The following is a 17,399-nucleotide window of genomic DNA, read 5'->3' on the forward strand; positions in this document are numbered from 1 at the left end:
CGTTTTATTTTATCAGTTTTTTTTTTTTTTCTGAATTAAAATGTGCTTGAAGTAAAGTACTTCTGTAAATGTATTTAATGGCATATCGCATTTGTACAGTTGGTAATGTAAAAAGTTGATGACAGCCTTGTATCCCAGTTTGCTGAGTGGTTGTTTAAAGGATTACCAAAGGGTTAATTTTGGCCCGTAGTTTAATCAGTTATCGCTGTTTATGTGTACCATTTTTGAAGAGGAAATACTTTAATGGTGTTGTGAATAGATACGATCTTTTGTTCTTGGTCTTTGGTGTACTTGTACTGCTCCCAGCAGGGATGGGGTTAAAGTTCCCGAGTGGTGTTTTTACCTGGTAAACTTCCAGTGTAATGTTCTGGTACAAATTGATGTTGTCGCTTGGTTTAATTTCAAAATTGGTTAATATTACACAGGGGAGATTGCATATAAAATGTGCAGCGAGCTGTTTGTTTTCTCCGGCTGCTTTTAGGAGCGCTTTGGCAGAATAACTGTAATACGTTGACTCTGCACTTTGCTGAAAATCAACCTTTAGTATTATATTAATGTGGCAGGTTGGCTCTTTGAAATTCTTGGCCTATTTGCTATCAAATCTTGCCGTTACTGTGAATTTATATATGTTTTTTTTTTTTTTTTTTTGGGTGGTTTCAAAGCTTTATAGAACACACTTAATCACATAAAAAGGTCTAACACCAGAAATTCTCCTTTAACTTCATGAACAAACTCAATAACACAATTTGAGCATATTTGCCATATATATAATATATGTTTTATTAATAATACTGTACCTCAAAAGCACTAGGTGGTTCTATCAGCCCTTAGAGGAAATTCTAAAAATATCAGCATCTAATGCCTCGTTTCCACTGAGTGGTACGGTACGGTACGGTTCGGAACGGTACACATTGCGTTTCCACTGCCAATAGTGATTTCATGATAGACGTGGTGTAGCAGGAAAGCTGTGATAGACGATTCTCTGTCAACCAATCAAAGTTCTGCAGAGTGTAGCTCCACCCTGTTGGTACAGTACTAATGTGCTTGGTACCCCAACGAAAGGGTACCAAAAAGTGGTACGGTTCGGAATTAGGGTACCATTCATAATGGAAACGGCATAAATAGCGTACCGTCCCGAACCGAACCGTACCAGAATGCTCAGTGGAAACGAGCCATAAGTAATATTGGAAGAGTCTTTCACTAAGGAGAGACATATGGGACTGTAACCAAAAGAATGGCATTTTATGGGTGTTTTAGGGCTAAAAGTAATCAAGTTCTAAAAAAAAGTATTCTAAAAGGAAAGCTGTATTAGTTGACATCAATAAGTTCTCATGAAAGAGCTTGTTGCTTGGTTATTATGTTGATCCACTACCTGAAGTGCTTTCGGGGTTATTGACCCATACCAAGTATGCAGATCAGGAGGTTTACTCAAGTCTAAAGCTGGATACACAGTATACAACTTTTGTTGGTAGATTTCCTTCAGCTTTAAAATCTGTACTGACTGACGAACAATCGGCCGTTCTGTTGACGGCCAACAAAAATTTTATAGCATGCACACCAGATTTTGTTTGGCCGAAAAGTCGCAGTCGGTTGTCGGAAGCATCATACTAACAAGCCGACAATCGGCCGATCGGACTTTGGCCGAAAATTCACGGCCAACAATCGGTGCGTGTGTACGAGGCTTTACCTTCAACTATGTAGTGCAAGGGCCTGCCTGATTGCATACAAATTGAAAGTGTTTAGGTCTGACCTCATATTATATGGTTTTGGTAAATCTAAAGGAAAATAAAATCTAAAGAAAATTGTTTAGTGTGTATTCAGCTTTAAGCTGGCCATACTTTATACCAGGCATCACTAAATGGCGGACCGCGGTCCGGATCCGGCCCCAGTTAATGTCTCATCTGGACTCCTGCGGTCCCACCCTTTAGAGTCGTTCTGCCCACAGCCATCACCACTGCCAGTCTCACAGAGCCATCAGCTGGAGGCAGGAAAGCTATAGACAGAGGGCGGGGGCTATCCAAGTTAACAAGCAGGTGATTGGTTGCGAGGATACAGGGCGGTCATTGCACAAACATGCGATTCGGACCTCTGCTGGAAGAATATTTTACTGACTGGACCTTTTGTAAATTTTAATTTAATACCCCTGCTTTATACCATTTTCTTGCACAATTTTCAATTAGATTTACCAAAACCATATAATCTGAGGTCAAATCTAAACACTTTCAAATTGTATGCAATCAGACAGGCCCTTGCACTACATAGTTGAAGATAAATCTAAAGGAAAGTGACTAATGGGCCATACACACAAGATTTTCTGAAGACCTTTTCCTTTAGACTTACCAAAACCATATAATATGAGGTCAGACCTAAACACTTTCAATTTGTATGCAATCAGGCAGGCCCTTGCACTACATAGAAAAGGTAAATCTGAAGGAAATCTAAACACAAAAGTTGGATAGTGTGTATCCAGCTTAAGAAAAGTGTATGGCCAGCTTAACTTTGTTAGATGCATGCTTGTTCTCATTAGTGACTCAAAATATTAAAGTTTAAGGCCTGTCATAGACAGAGCAAATTTATTTTCCGCAACAAAGTGTTGAAAGGGTAATTCCTCCAGCCAAGCCATTGTGTTCTCACCGACCCCCCCCCCCCCCCCCAGGAGAATACTGTGAATATTGCTAGCAGCTTTACCAGCCGTAAAATCTGACATGCTTGTTGTACCCAAGTTAATTGATCAAATCTCAGCTGGTCCCTGCTGAACTGGCCAAGATTCGAACTGTCTATGGCCAGCGTAAAGCTCTTCCTTTTTTTTGTCTTGGATAGAGTGGTGAGAGATAGAGCTTTTACCCCTGCTAGGAGATCTATTTCCCTAAGAGAGCATTGTCATGGGGACTAAAAGTGAATGGAAATCCAAAATTGTGAGTGTGTTGAAAAAATGTCGTAACTTGCTGAGATCTCCAGCGACGTTCTTTCAGATGAGTGTACACCAGGAATAATTGGAGACTTCGTTTTCTCAGAACACCGTCAGCCTTTACACACCCGTAGATGCTATAATTAGTGTAGATTATCCGCCTGCTAGTAACCAAAAACATGGCCACCTCCAAGGCGGCGACTACTAGCGGGCTGACTAACAATCTGCACTAATTATAACATCCACCGGAGTGTAAACGCTGCCGGTGTTGTGTGAAAACACCAAGTGGTCGAAATCTCCAATTATTCCTGGTGTACACTTACTGGAGAAAACATCATTGGAGATCTCGGCAATTTGGAGTTTTCGGCAGAACACCGGCTCTGTGCAGTGGCTTTGCACAGAGCAGGACTGATCCTCTTCTTCTGGCCGGCGGTCCTGGCTCCTCCTCTTCTGCTAAGTGCCAACAAAGCAAGCAGATTTGGTTTGGGGTACTCCTGCAGGTTTGATCCTGAGCTGTCCTGTGTGTGTGAGTTCATTGATACACACAGAAAGACTCGGGACCTCCCCCCGCTCTTTCTTCACTGGCTGTAATTGACAGAACAATGAACCAATGGCTCTCGCTGCTGCCACCATGGCCAGAGAGGAGAGAGAGAGAGAGAGCTGCTGCTCTCTGACACAGCACTGGATCAAGATCAGGCTCAGCTAAGTATGAGGAGGGGGGGCTGAGGGGATCCTGTGCACAGACATTTTCTTTACCATAATGCAGAGAAAGCATTAAGGTAATTACCTTCTACCTTTACAACTACTTTCAAACTGCTACTGACTGTTAATAGTAGGTATATCCAGGTGTCTACCCTTTGTTTTCTTCGATTTGTAGACACCAAAGGTGCAGTTACTAGGCTAGTTACTATATAACACATTTTTGCATCAAAAATAGGGCCCTAAATCAATTAAAGTTTCATCTACAGAAATGATGCAGTATAATGATACAATACTAATTTGCTTTTATTACATGTCTTTTTTCCTTTTCTTCAAAATAAAAAGGGACAGCCCTTTTAAGTGACTTTCCAGTATTAAATGAATTTCCAAACATCTTAATGGTTAAGTCACCACTTCTACTGTTTATATCAGGACTTGGTATTCCCTTCTGTTAGGTGCTGTGGAATTTATAAGCGCTTGCAAACACAATCTCCACTTATCCATGCAAATCAGCACAGGCTCAATGCAAGGGCATGTAGAAAACAATTGTTTCATATGTGTCCTGTTCATAAACATCTGTATTGAGGTGGGTTACGTTGTGGCAACTCACTGTATCCTATGTCCTTGCATCACTGTGGTGCAAAGACTTGAACAAAGTGTCAGTTTTGTGACAGTTCAGAAAAGAGTAAGCCATGCCTTACATTGTAACAACACAAAACCCATCCCCTGCTATCTGTGGCTGTCCACCTAGGCAATGATTATGTGCGAGGATCGCTGCTGGACATTAGTTGCTATATTCTCAGAATAGGCCACCATCATCTGTGACTGTGACATTGCACAAGTGGAATCCCATTAGAGCCGTTTCACATTAGCGCGTCACGACTCCTTACTACTTCGGGGGCGACTTGTGCATTACCATGCACCACGACTTTGGAGCGACTTGCAGGGACTTCACATAATGGAAGTCTATGCAAGTCGCTCCAAGGTCGCCCCGAAATAGTACAGGACCCTTTTTTTAAGTCAGAGCGACTTGTGTCGCTCCTATTAGAACGGGTCCTGTAGCGGTCAATGGACCGCGAGGGAGCGCGACTTGTCAGACTGACAAGTCGCCTGACAAGTCGCGCTAATGTGAACTGACTCTTATTGTCAGTGGGGCCTGTTCACACCTATGCAACAAGCTTCTGTGTGACTAGAGAAACGGCGCAGGAACTCTTGGTGCTGCAGTGCATTTTTGGCCTCATAGACCTCATGGTGAGTGCATGAAAAACCCATAAAAAGTCATGAAAGTGCAGATGCACAGGTGTGAACCAAGCCTTAGGCTCCATTCACACCTGGGCGTTTTCAGCTCCAAAAACGCTCAAAAGAAACGCTTCCAAAACGCCCAATAAGTAAAACCCCATTAATTTAAATGGCCCCTGTTCACATCTGAGCGTTTTGAAAAACGCCTGTAGCTGAAAAAAGTACATGAGCTTCTTTTTGGGCTGATTACCAGCGTTTTTGATAGATGTCAATGAAAAACGCCTGAAAAAATCGCGGTAAAATCTCGGTAAAAATCGCGGTAAAATCGCGGTAAAAAACGCTACGCTCAAGTGTGAATGCAGCCTAAAGGCTGCATTCACGCTTCCAAAGAGAAAAAGTGACCGCACTCAGAGATGAATGAACTTGAAGTGTTTATTCCCATTCATAAAAGACAATGGTGCATCGAACAGACATGGACACGGTTGATGCGTTTCACGACTCTGTAGGTCACTTGCTCATAACTTAAGGCTGCATTCACACCTGGGCCTTTTGAATTGCCAGGGGAATTGCCGCGATTCTGGCCGCGATTTCAAAACTCTCTGCTAAAATAACAAATCGCACAATGGGCATTTCAGATGTCATTCATTTTAATGGCACCTAAAACGCAATGCGGTTCTGCCATGGTTGCCACGTGATAAATCGCCCATAAGAAGCTCTGGATCCTTTTTTAGGCGACAAGTTTCACGTAATGTGGTTTTGCTACTATTTATCACATGACAATCGTGGCAGAACGACACTGCGTTTTTAGGTGCCATTAAAATAAATGGCAACTGAAATGCTCATTGTGCAATTTTGTCATTTTAGCAAAGCATTTTCAAATCTTTGGATTCAAAAGGCCTAGGTGTTAATGCAGGCTTTAATCCATTTCCAGGCAGATAAAAAAAAAAAAAAAATATCCCTTGCAGTGGGACTGTGTCTGCTCTGCTGGGATTAATAGCATGTTTTGTCTAGGGGAGAGGAGAACCCATTTTAATTACCTGATCTTCCGTTCTCCCAAAATTTGGAGATTGGCTGCCCATTGGCATGGACCCTGGTCTGGTCTTGATGACATCAGGACCCTAGACTGATGGAGTGTGGGGACCCGTCTAGCTGTAGGGAGGAGTGGAGGGTCAAATAAGTAAATTTCATTTTCTTGTTGCCCTTGACAAAAATTAGCAATTTAATTAGATTTAATTTACACAGTTGGGCTTTATTAAAATGTAATGTTTCCTATGTTCGTGTTTACCACTAACAGGTCATGTTGTCAGTTTGCCGCACAACATAACAATTGAACTAATTAATGTAAAACCGTTACTAATGAGTACATTTGTGTCTCCTATTTCCTACTGGAAAATATGATTGCTCAGTGTCTCTAAGGAATGGAGTTAGTGAAACTGCTGGAAGGCATATATATATATATATATATATTGTGCAGCTGAAATCCTGCAGATTGCAATATCCAACTTGACTGTACAAGGCACCACAAAGGGGTGCTTTTTAGTTTATGACTGATGACGATTGCCTTAACCTTTTAAAATGAAGTTATCACAGGAGAAATACAGCTAAAAGTGACAATATTCCAAAACTGCTAGTAGCTAAATTCTCTATCGGCTTTTCAATACTTTTATTCACTAACCTGAAAGACTTGTGAAGTACTAATTTGCATCCTTTTTCTGGGTTGTGTCTTTAATTCTGAAAGCTAGAAGGGGGTCAGCATAACAGCCAGGGGACTAGCGTTTTAAAGAGGCGACAAATAATGACCTCCATATTTCTCTCAGGACAGGTTTCTTTTAGGCCTCACTAATTTCTTGTAAATTCTGTTTATCCTGGCAGGAGAAAATCAGCATTATAAACTCATCTAAGCTTCATCATTTGAAAGCAGTATAGGCGAGTTTAGCAGAATCTGGAAGTTTATTTCATTGGGCAGAATTTTCATTTATTCTGGCCATTGAAGTAAACACTGAAGTGCTAAACACATCTAGTGTTTATGAGCGTTTATTAGAGCTGCACGATTCTGGATAAAATGAGCATCACAACTTTTTTTGCTTAGAATAAAGATTACGATTCTCAGCGTAACATCATCTTTTACATTATACAAAAAATTGGGCTAATTTTACTGTTTAGTTTTTTTTTTATTCATTTAAAGTGTATTTTTTCCCAAAAAACTGCGTTTGAAAGACTTCGGCACAAATACAGTGTGACATAAAATATTGCAACGATCGCCATTTTATTCTCTAGGGTCTCTTCTAAAAAAAAATATATATATGTTTGCGGGTTCTAAGTAATTTTATAGCATCAAAATACTGATTTGAATTTGTAAACAAGTGTCAGAAAAAGGCTAAGGCCTCTTTCACACATGCTGTCCGTTTGTCCGTTTTTCATCCATCCGTTGACAGATGAAAAATGGACATCAATGCATCTCTATGTAAAAACGTATGACAACGGATGATCATCCGTTTTCATCCGATTCCGTCAATGTCTGTTTTTTTGAACAGACGAATGCCCTATTTTTCATCTGTCAAAAAAAACGATTGGGCGAAAAATGGATGACAACGGATGAAAAACGGATGAAAACGGATGACAACGGATGAAAAACATGACAACTGACGAAAAACTGATGAAAAATTGATGGAAAACTGATACATTTTGACGTGACTGAACTGATTAACTGAACGGACCGTATGTGTGAAAGGGGCCTTAGTCTTTAAGAGGTTAAACTGCCCTCAATTACAGACGGAAGTTCATCCCTTTGATCTAAAAGAATGAAATGATACATTGTTAAGCATTGTGTTTATAGTTATCTCGCAGCCTTAACAATGTTGATAAACATTTGCGGGAGGCTCTTTTTTTTTTTTTTACAGCTGTGAGCGAGCAGAGAACAGCTCTGTAAGTGTCCGTTCACACATATGCGATGCGGAAACCCTGCAAATCCACTGTGGGTCTCTTTCGCATCACACTCAACTTGCAGGCAGTTCACACTGCCATTTGCGAATCTCTGGGTGGGTCAATACAAAGTTAATGACACCCCCAGATTAGTTGGCATATCGCAGTGCGAACTGTCAATTCGGATTCGGACATGATTCAGATTGCATAGGTGTGAGCACCCATGGGATCCGATTCTGGTGTGGACCAAAAAAAGGGTCCTGTGTGACTTTGGTCGGAATGCGATGCTAATTCAGCCATACAATCTGACATCGCATGTGATTTGCAGAGCAGTGCGCTGCAAATCACATGCGATGTCTGACATTGCATATGTGTGAACTGGCACTAAGAATCGAGGACATGCCGTTTTAGGATTTGGGGGGGGCGAATCGAGATCATGATTTTTTTTTAACGATTCATCGTGCAGCTCTAGCGTTTATGCACGTTTAACAGTGCTCAAGAGTTTTTTGTGGTCAAAATTCTCTCTCCTGAATGCGATTTTAGGGCATTTAGAAAACATTCTCTAAACTTCCCTGCTACTAAACAGATAAAAACATTCATATGTGCATGGACACATAGGATAACATTAGGGGAGTTCAAGGGCAGGAAAAAAAAAAGCCTAAACAACAAAAATGTCACAAAAATGCGAGTTTAAGAGAAGTGTGCTTGAGGCCTTAAAGTTACGCCGACAACTCCAAAAAATAAGAAAGGTGATCCCTGCAAAAGAAGACTTTTTCAATACTTTCCTCTTCTTCTGCCAATTGCTCTGAGGCTCCTGATGAACTATGCTGTTCAAAGAATTTTCTGCATTTAACACCCTTCCTAGTGTCACATGTCTGGTCCCTCGCTGCATGCTGAGATTCTATCAGACAACCGCCAACATTATTACTGTGTTCTGTAGTGACGTCAGGGCCACAGCACGCATTGAAGGACTTCTGTATCAGAGACAGATGCAAAAGATTCTATGGCTGGGTATAGCTCTTTACCAAAGTGAAGATCTAACAGATGGTGGGATAGATAGGCAGGGGCTGCCTTTTTTCTAATTTTTCACTTTTGTTTTTTTTTTAGGTGACAAATAATGTTACAGTAAACAATTAAAAATTAACTCTAACATGCGAGAGGTGTTATTTACCTCCATTTTTCTTATCACTAAACAGATTACCTTAGAACTAAGCCGTGACATGGTCGCCCGGACACCGCTGAGGCAGCTGACATCTTCCCGTCTCTTCCAGGTTCAGCGACTCCAGCACTTTGAGTGGCCGGAGCCGGGATGACGCATGTGCGCGGGAGTTCCCTTTCCGGCAAGGAGCTCTAAAGGTCCGCTGGACCTTCAGAGCGCATGCGCCGCTGGTGTCACTGGCGCTGGCTAATATATCCTAAACCGTGCAGGTTTAGGAGATATTAATTTTACCTACAGGTAAGCCTTAATATAAAAGTTAAAACGCGGAGTATACTACGGCTTTAATGCACCGCATACTAGCACATTATGATGGACTTACCTATAAAATGAAGCCCTCCAGCAGTGTGCTGTCACTGCTGACAGGGCTTCCATCTTCACTCGGTCTTCCTTCCGGGTTCGCTGGCTTAGGCCGATTTAAATGGCTGAGCCTTGATGACCTCAGTCCCGCGCATGTACACAGGAGCCACAATCACAGCACAGTGCTCTGAAAGGACGGCTGCAAAATATTATTTGTACCTAGAAGTAAGCTTTATTATATGTTGATGTGAGGGCTGCTGGGTATTGATTCTGGAAAGTTCGGGTGACGAGGAAGTTTCTCCAATGGCCCTCATCTCAGTTGAACCGGAGATCCCAGGGCCAGGTAACAAACAGAAAAGACCAGCAAGACCCCAAACAAACTCAAGGTGCAGGACAGCAAGGTGGGGAACATTGGAGCAGCTGCTAGAGAGTAGGGGGAGTACAGGTGGGTTTGATTTCCTTTTTGCTGTGTGATCTGCTTCGTTTTTGGAGAAGAGGTGAATCGATTGCTGGCATTTTGATGATACAGGGTCAATCCGGTCCAATCACAGATTGAGTTCATGGGCTTGCCACACACTCGTTTTGACCACTCCATAACTTGAAGGTCATTACTTTCTGGTAAGCAGGATCTCTTCTCCTGACACATTGGTTACTTGAGCTTTCAAGATTCACTGCATTTGGTGTGGGGATCGCCTCTTCTATTTATGAACATTCCTTTATTGGACTGAGCATTATAATTTTTTTGGCGCTGCACCTTGTTGTTTTACTTCTTTATTATAAGCTTACCTATAGGTAAAAGTTGCAAAGCAGAGTTTAATAGAAGTTCTATTGACACAATGGTGTTGGGATGCGGTGGTTTCTACTACAGCCCATTGTGCTAAAAACAAGTATTGCATGTTGAGGATAGTACTGATAAAATGTGGTTCTTTTTTCAGTGCACACCAGTGCAACTGCAGACAGAAACTATACAAAACAAGACAAGTTTGCCTTGTTTTTGTGTTAGGACTGCATTGGGCAACAGTGATGGTGTGAGCGGGCCCAAAAAAGTGTTACATGCAAGAACTACTTAAATCTGTCACACATGGTACTAACAATGAAAATGTTGCAGGGTTTTTATGAATTTGGTTCAAGGCTTCCAACCACATGCACTCTGCCAGAAATGGGGTTGATTTACTAAAACTAGAGCGTGCAAAATCTGGTGCAGCTCTGCATGGAATCCAATCGGCTTCCAGGTTTTTTTGTAAAACCTTAACCACTTAAGCCCCGGAAGATTTTACCCCCTTCCTGACCAGGGCCTATTTTGCGATTCAGCACTGCGTGAATTTAACGGACAATTGCACGGTCGTGCGACGCTGTACCTAAACGAATTTGACGTCCTTTTTTTCCCACAAACAGAGCTTTCTTTTGGTGGTATTTGATCACCTGTGCGATTTTTTGATCATGCGCTATAAACAAAAAAAGCGTCAATTTTGCAAAAATAACAATATTTTTCACATTTTTTATATGAAATTCCCCCCCAAAAAAATGTAAAAATCAAAATTTTTTAACATTTTAGGCCAATTTGTTTTGTGCTATATATGTTTGGTAAAAAAAAATTGCAAAAAGCGTATTTTGATTGGTTTGCGCAAAAGTTATTGCGTTTACTAAGGGAAAGATTTTTGTAATTTTTATTGTTTTTTTTTTTAACGAGTAATGGCGGCGATCTGTGATTTTTTTTTTTTTTTTTGCGGGACTGCGACATTGCGGCGGACAGATCGGACCCTTGACTGACATTTTTTACACTTTTGGGGGTACCAGTGACATTACTACAGTAATCAGTGCTATACATATGCACTGTTACTGTAGAAATGACACTGGGAGGGAAGGGGTTAACTTTATTGGAGAGAGAGGGGTTAAGTGTGTCCCTAGGGGCGTGCTTCTAACTGTGATTGGATGTGGCTATGTGTGTAACAGCAGAGATCAACGGTCCTACATAGCAGGACCGTTAGATGATCTCTGCTGTTACACAGGGGAGAATGACAGGCGGCTGTGTTTACATTAGCCGCCTGCCTTTCTCCCGCTGTATCCGACGATCGCGAGTGACATCGGGTCCGCCGGTCACACGCGCGGGCTTCCTAGTGAACGAGCGGGGGGGCGGGCGTGCGCCTCCGGCAGCGCGTGCTCGCCCCCTATTGGCTCCCAGGCTAGTGACGTACCGGTACGTCACTTTGCCTGGGAGGGGCCCAGCAAGTGGTTAATTGAACAAGCTGAGGTTAGAAGCTGATTGACTACTATGCAAAGCTGCACCAGATTTTGCACTCTCCAGTTTTAGTAAATCAACCCTAATGCTTTGTAAATGTCTTATTGAACCGCCCTCGTTGGCTTTTTGTTTAAGCTTCCACTACTCGCCAAGAATTAACATTTTTTCCTGTACTGTGCTGCATGGACTACAATGACATTTATAAACAGAGTTTGCTTGTATGTATTAAGGTCATAATTTGCACATAGGAATGAAAACTGTAAATGTTATTGTAGCAGAAGACAGATTTTCAGCAATGTATCACAATGTATATAAGTATATTGTATTTCTTTTTCTGGTTGGGTGAATTTCAGCTGGCCGTGTACTTCGGACCCAAACACTGAAATGGCCTAGTGCCCACAGCGTGTACACAACACGTGTAATGCTTTGGATAGCTATTTTTTCTCTTGGCTGTTGTGAGAATTTTAAAGGAGTGGCAGTAAGCAATAATTTGCTTACTAAATCATTCCCATCACCTAAGGAAGTGTGGGTCTGGTGACAATCTGATTTGAGATATGTTTTCCACTAAATATAGAGAGGATGCCATGGGAACAGTTACAATTATGTTTTTGGGCCTCTACGTAATGGCATGATTCTGAACTGAAAGTTAATAGTATATATTTTATTGATCTCTTGGTATGAAGATTTCTATTTGTTTAGGGCTACAGAATATTAGGTCTAAACTTCAGACACACAAAAAAATGAAAATAGCCCACTTTTTTGTTAGAAGTTGGCTCCTACATTCCTTTTTTAAAAATGCATCAGTTGGAGAATTTACATAAAACCACCTACAGACCGCACAGCATTTTTGGAACTGCAACTCTTATGTCTAGTACACCTGATGAGAAAATCTGATTAAAAATACCGCTTTCAAAGCCATCATACGTTAATCTGATCCTTAGTACACAGCTTTTGAGAGCCGATCACGACAGTTCATCAAAAATTATCGGAAGGGACAAACACGAACATTTTTCTTATACTATACCAGAACAAATGATTTTCTTTTAATCAGTGCAGTATTACTGCAAAAAAAATTCAGTGACCAAGATAGCGCATGCTCGGAAACGAAAGAATACAATACATGACTTCACTTCAAAAGTTGTATTCTGTCGTATGAGAATTTTCGTAACTTTAGTGACTTATTGGTTTTAGATATGAGACTATCATGCAAAAAAAAAAAAATGAACGATCATTCGTCCAATATTCTCATCGTGTGTACAAGGGTTTAGCTAGCGCCATGCTAAGGGTTGGGCAGAGGTTGGCAAAAAGGTGGGATTGGCTAAAGTGGGTGTTTAACCCGTGGCCCTCCAGCTGTTGCAGAACTACAAATCCTGTGAAGCATTGCAAGGCTGACAGTTACAAGTATGACTCCCAATGGCAGAGGCATGATGGGACTTGTAGTTCTGCAACAGCTGGAGGGCCACAGGTTGAGCACCCATGGCTTAGAGCAGGGGTCTCCAAACTATGGCCCTCCAGTTGTTCAGGAATTACAATTCCCATCATGCCTGGTCATGTCTGTGAATGTCAGAGTTTTACAATGCCTCATGGAATTTGTAGTTCCGCAACAGCTGTAGGTCCGTAATTTGAAGAGTCCTGACTTAGAGAATAGAACTCTGACATCATCTAGTAAGTAGGCTTGTGCTCCGTGTTCTTTTTCTTGCCATGCCATGGATTAGCACATGCTGTCTTTTTTTATTGCTAGAGAGTAGCTCTCGAGCAAGAGGGATGGGATTGTCTCTCACCTTCAAAACTAAAGGGGATGTTTTACCGATTGCACTTTGTGTGCAAGAGAAATTAGTATAAATAGTGCCCATCCAACGGAAGTAGCTGCAGAAAAGGGTTGGTATTCTAAGAAAACTTACTGTCATTTCTCAAATGATCTTCAAATAATGCAATTCATTCCATGTATTCCATGTATTCCAGAAATTTTCTAGAAAAGATGTTTTCATTAAGGGTGCAGTGTGGCTTTGAAGTGTCCATAAAGTGAAACATTGCCTTTACCAGCCTTGGCTCAAACTTTTTAATTGATTTTGGCTAGGCATACATATGATCAAAACTGATAGATCTTGGTGTGGAGATAATAGAAGTGGTTGCATGAAGACTGTTAAATGTAGATGGAGTTCATTACATTTTTAGGACATCCCATCCTTCCTATTTAATAGCTAAGCAAATATTGACAGGAAATTAGATTATTTTTTTTTGCCTGGTTAATAATTATCAGATCACCTCTGAAATGGCCTAATTTTCCAATAGTTGGCCTGTGAAAAGGGTTCCTGCATTCAATAGCAATATGAGTATGTTGAAGGGGCTGTCTGTCGAAAAGGCAGACAGTCTTGTGAGAAACCACATGTCCCAATTGGTTATTCAACTGTGCTATTCTTTAAGATTTACTAATTGATTGGTTTATGATTATATTTTTGTCTGTTTCCAATTAAAGTGATATTAAAGAATAGCTTAAATTGATTGTAAACCTATATATATTTTTTTAAAATGGAAAACATGTTATACTTACCTGCTTTCTGCAGTGGTTTTGCACAGAGCAGCCCAGATACTCCTCTTCTCTGGTCCCCCTTAGCACCCTTGGCCCCTCCCTCCTGCAGAGTGCCCCCAGAGCAAGCAGCTTGCAATAGGGGCACCTAACCATGTGCACTTTGGAGCCACTGCTCTGTGTTCCAATTCACACAGAGCCGCCACTGCATGAAGGCAAAAACCGATATCCTTTAGAAGCACTTTAAGATCTACCTTGTTTCCATTTTGTTTGGACCTAAATGCATATTATGTCATTTTTGCTTTGGTATTAGGTTTATACAGGGTTTAAAGCTGAATTCCAGAAATTCAGCTTCTTTCTTAAAAGCATAGACACACTAGGAATTAACATAAACATAAAAGCAAGAGTATGGGACTTTAAATGAGGTTGACTAGACAAGGAAATTTATTATAAAAGTACAATAATACAAAAAACATATGAAGTATTGTATGTATGTATGTATTGTAATACATTTGTATTATTGTACTTTTATAATAAATTTCCTTGTCTAGTCAACCTCATTTAAAGTCCCATACTCTTGCTTTTATGTTTATGTATATTTACAGGGATGGAGGATACTAGACATGATATGTGGCAAAGCACAGACGATTTATTCCCTTGCATACACTAGGAATTAAGTCCAAGGACGTGCATGACATCTCATGGGCTTATCTCTATTATATATGTGACAGTTTTATTGCACTCTCAGAAAATGGCTATCATTGTATTTCAGGAACCCAACCCTGATGATTCAGGTCTACACATCATCAACATTCGAATTGGCACAGCTACTATGCCTGCCCCCCCCCCCCTGCCCAGTTACAGAAGCCTTTGTTTTATGTGAACTCATTCACAAAATACAAAGGCTTATCTGAAGGAGCAGCAGGGGGGAGGGGCGGGCATAGCTGCTCTGTGTGCCTCTCTCTCCAATCTCCCAGTCGAGTGTCAGTGTATGCCCTGGCAGAGCAATAAATCTGTCAGATATAAATAATAGAGATAAGTCCAGGGAGGTGCATGACATCTCCTGAACGTAACGCATAGTGTGCCTGCAATTTTTACAAAGCGACTAAACTCCTGGAATTCAGCTTTAACTATTGTAATGCATTTCAAGCCGTAAATGAAATGGAACCTATTTAGTAACAGAACAAAGAGCAATGATGAGAAGCTGCAGTTCAGGACCTCTTTATTGTACATCACTATTCTTTTAGCATTTAGCAAAGTTAAATACATGTTTATTTAACATCATTGTTAACTTTTGGATATAATTTTTTAGCAATTGTAAATGTAGTGCCCCCCGCATAGTCAAGCCCTGCTTAATTGGCAGCTACATATCATGCAGATAAGTTAAATGCCATTTTAAATTATAATGGACAACTACAGTATATGTGCATATCTAATTCCTTCTACTGCCATTATGACAGAAAAGCATTGCTGTAGTGAAGCTGTACTCAGCTTATTTGAAAAACCAAACAGCATATAAACCTGACAATATTGCAGGAATGTAATGCCCCTGTTCTGCCGAAAACTCCAACTTGCCGAATTCTCCATTGACGTTACTTCCAGTGAGGGTACACCCGGAATAATTGGAGATTTCGACCACTTGGTGTTTTTTTACACAACACTGGCAGCCTTTACGTTCCGGTATAGGCTATAATTAGTGGAGATTGTTAGTCCGCCCGCTAGTTATCACCGCCCTGGAGGCAACCATGTTTTTGGTTACTAGCGGTTGGACTAACAATCTCCACTAATTATAGCATCCACCGGAGTGTAAAGGCTTGCCGGTGTTGTGTGAAAACACCAAGTGGTCTGAATCTCCAACTATTCCTCGCGTACACTCATTGGAAGTAACGTCGTTGGAGTTTTCGGCAGAACATCCCGCCTGTCTTTCTAAGCATTCCTTTTTTTTACTGAAATCCCATGGTGGTGCAAAACTGTCTAGTGTGGGATCTGCCAGTCGTGCCTCTTGTCAGTAAAAATGAAAGTTCATACACATGCCTTAGGTTTTGGCAGTAATCAGTAACCTCCTTTTATCTGTTCATGGACTTCCACAGCATTCAAAAGTAAATTGATCATTTTATAAATCCAAAACTTGTAATGAATCATCTAACCTTAACTCTTGTAAAAAAAAAACAGTGTCTACAGACTACAGTCAAAAAAGTAAAAATCGCGATTTTGAGCTAACTACTGCTTTAGCCTGTTGAGTAACCTCTTAGCTGCTTTGAACCTGACGAACAATTGATTGTCACAGAGGAGCAGGCACTGACTTAAATGACGGTGCAGTTTGCCTCCGAATTATGAAAGCAGAAGTTTTCTTTATTTGTTAAGTTACTAATTACTCCCTTCTAAGCAATAATTGTTACTTTTCTTAAACCTGTTAGGGATTAGAACATGTGTGGCATTATCTTTTGCAACATTGTGTTGATATGCAGGTATGTAGAAACCACGTCATAATGGATTCACGACTAGTTTGATAACATACACTCACATATGTACATATTTATAAGTGGGGACAGTCATGTTAAGGAATCTGTGCAAAGTGTGAGTCCTAAAGCTATTCTATGTGAGCAGCCAAGCTAGAGCATCTATATCAGGGGTACTAACATTCACGGACATCCGATCAGTATAATTTTCTTCCAGCAGCGGTCCAAATCGCATGTTTGTGCAATGACTCAGGTCCTTCACATCACAGTCCCCCTCCTTTATTTCACAATCCGTTCTTACATCAGTGTCCTCCTGCATATCACAATCCTCCCTTCACAGTGTTGTTCCCTGCCCCCCTACACATTACAGCCCCCCCTTCACATAACAGCCCCCCACAGCTCTGCCCCCCTCTTCACATTAGAGCTCTACACAGATCTGCCCCCCCTTCACATTACAGTCCCCCGCAGCTCTGCACCCCTTCACGTTACTGCTCCCGGCAGCTCTGCCCCCCTTCACATTACAGCCCCCCGCAGGTCTGCCCCTCCTTCACTTCACACCCCTCCCCAGCTCTGCCCCTCCTTTACATCACAGACCTCCTTGCAGATCTGGCCCCTTCATATCACAGAACCCCTGTGCAACTCTGCCCTCCTTCACATCACAGACCGCCACAGCTTTGCCCCCCTTCACATCACAGCCCCCCAAAGTTCTGCCTCTCCTTCACATCATAGACACCCCCACAGCTCTACCTCTCCATCACATTACAGCCCCCCACAGTTCTGCCCCTTTTTCACATGGCAGCCTCCTGCAGGTCTGGCCCCCATTCACATCACAGCCCCCTCCTTCAAATCGCATCTCTGCCCCTTCCTACCCTACTCACAGGCACACAGAG

General features: G+C 41.5%; 1 protein-coding gene across 2 annotated transcripts in view; it reads left to right on the forward strand.

The window, feature by feature from the left end:
• Positions 1 to 17,399, forward strand: part of NR3C1 (nuclear receptor subfamily 3 group C member 1) — a 292,149-nt gene that overhangs the window by 4,929 nt on the left and 269,821 nt on the right. The window lies entirely within an intron of this gene.

This window comes from Pelophylax lessonae, assembly GCF_965119305.1.
Source record: "Pelophylax lessonae genome assembly, chromosome: 4".
Lineage (NCBI taxonomy): Eukaryota > Metazoa > Chordata > Amphibia > Anura > Ranidae > Pelophylax > Pelophylax lessonae.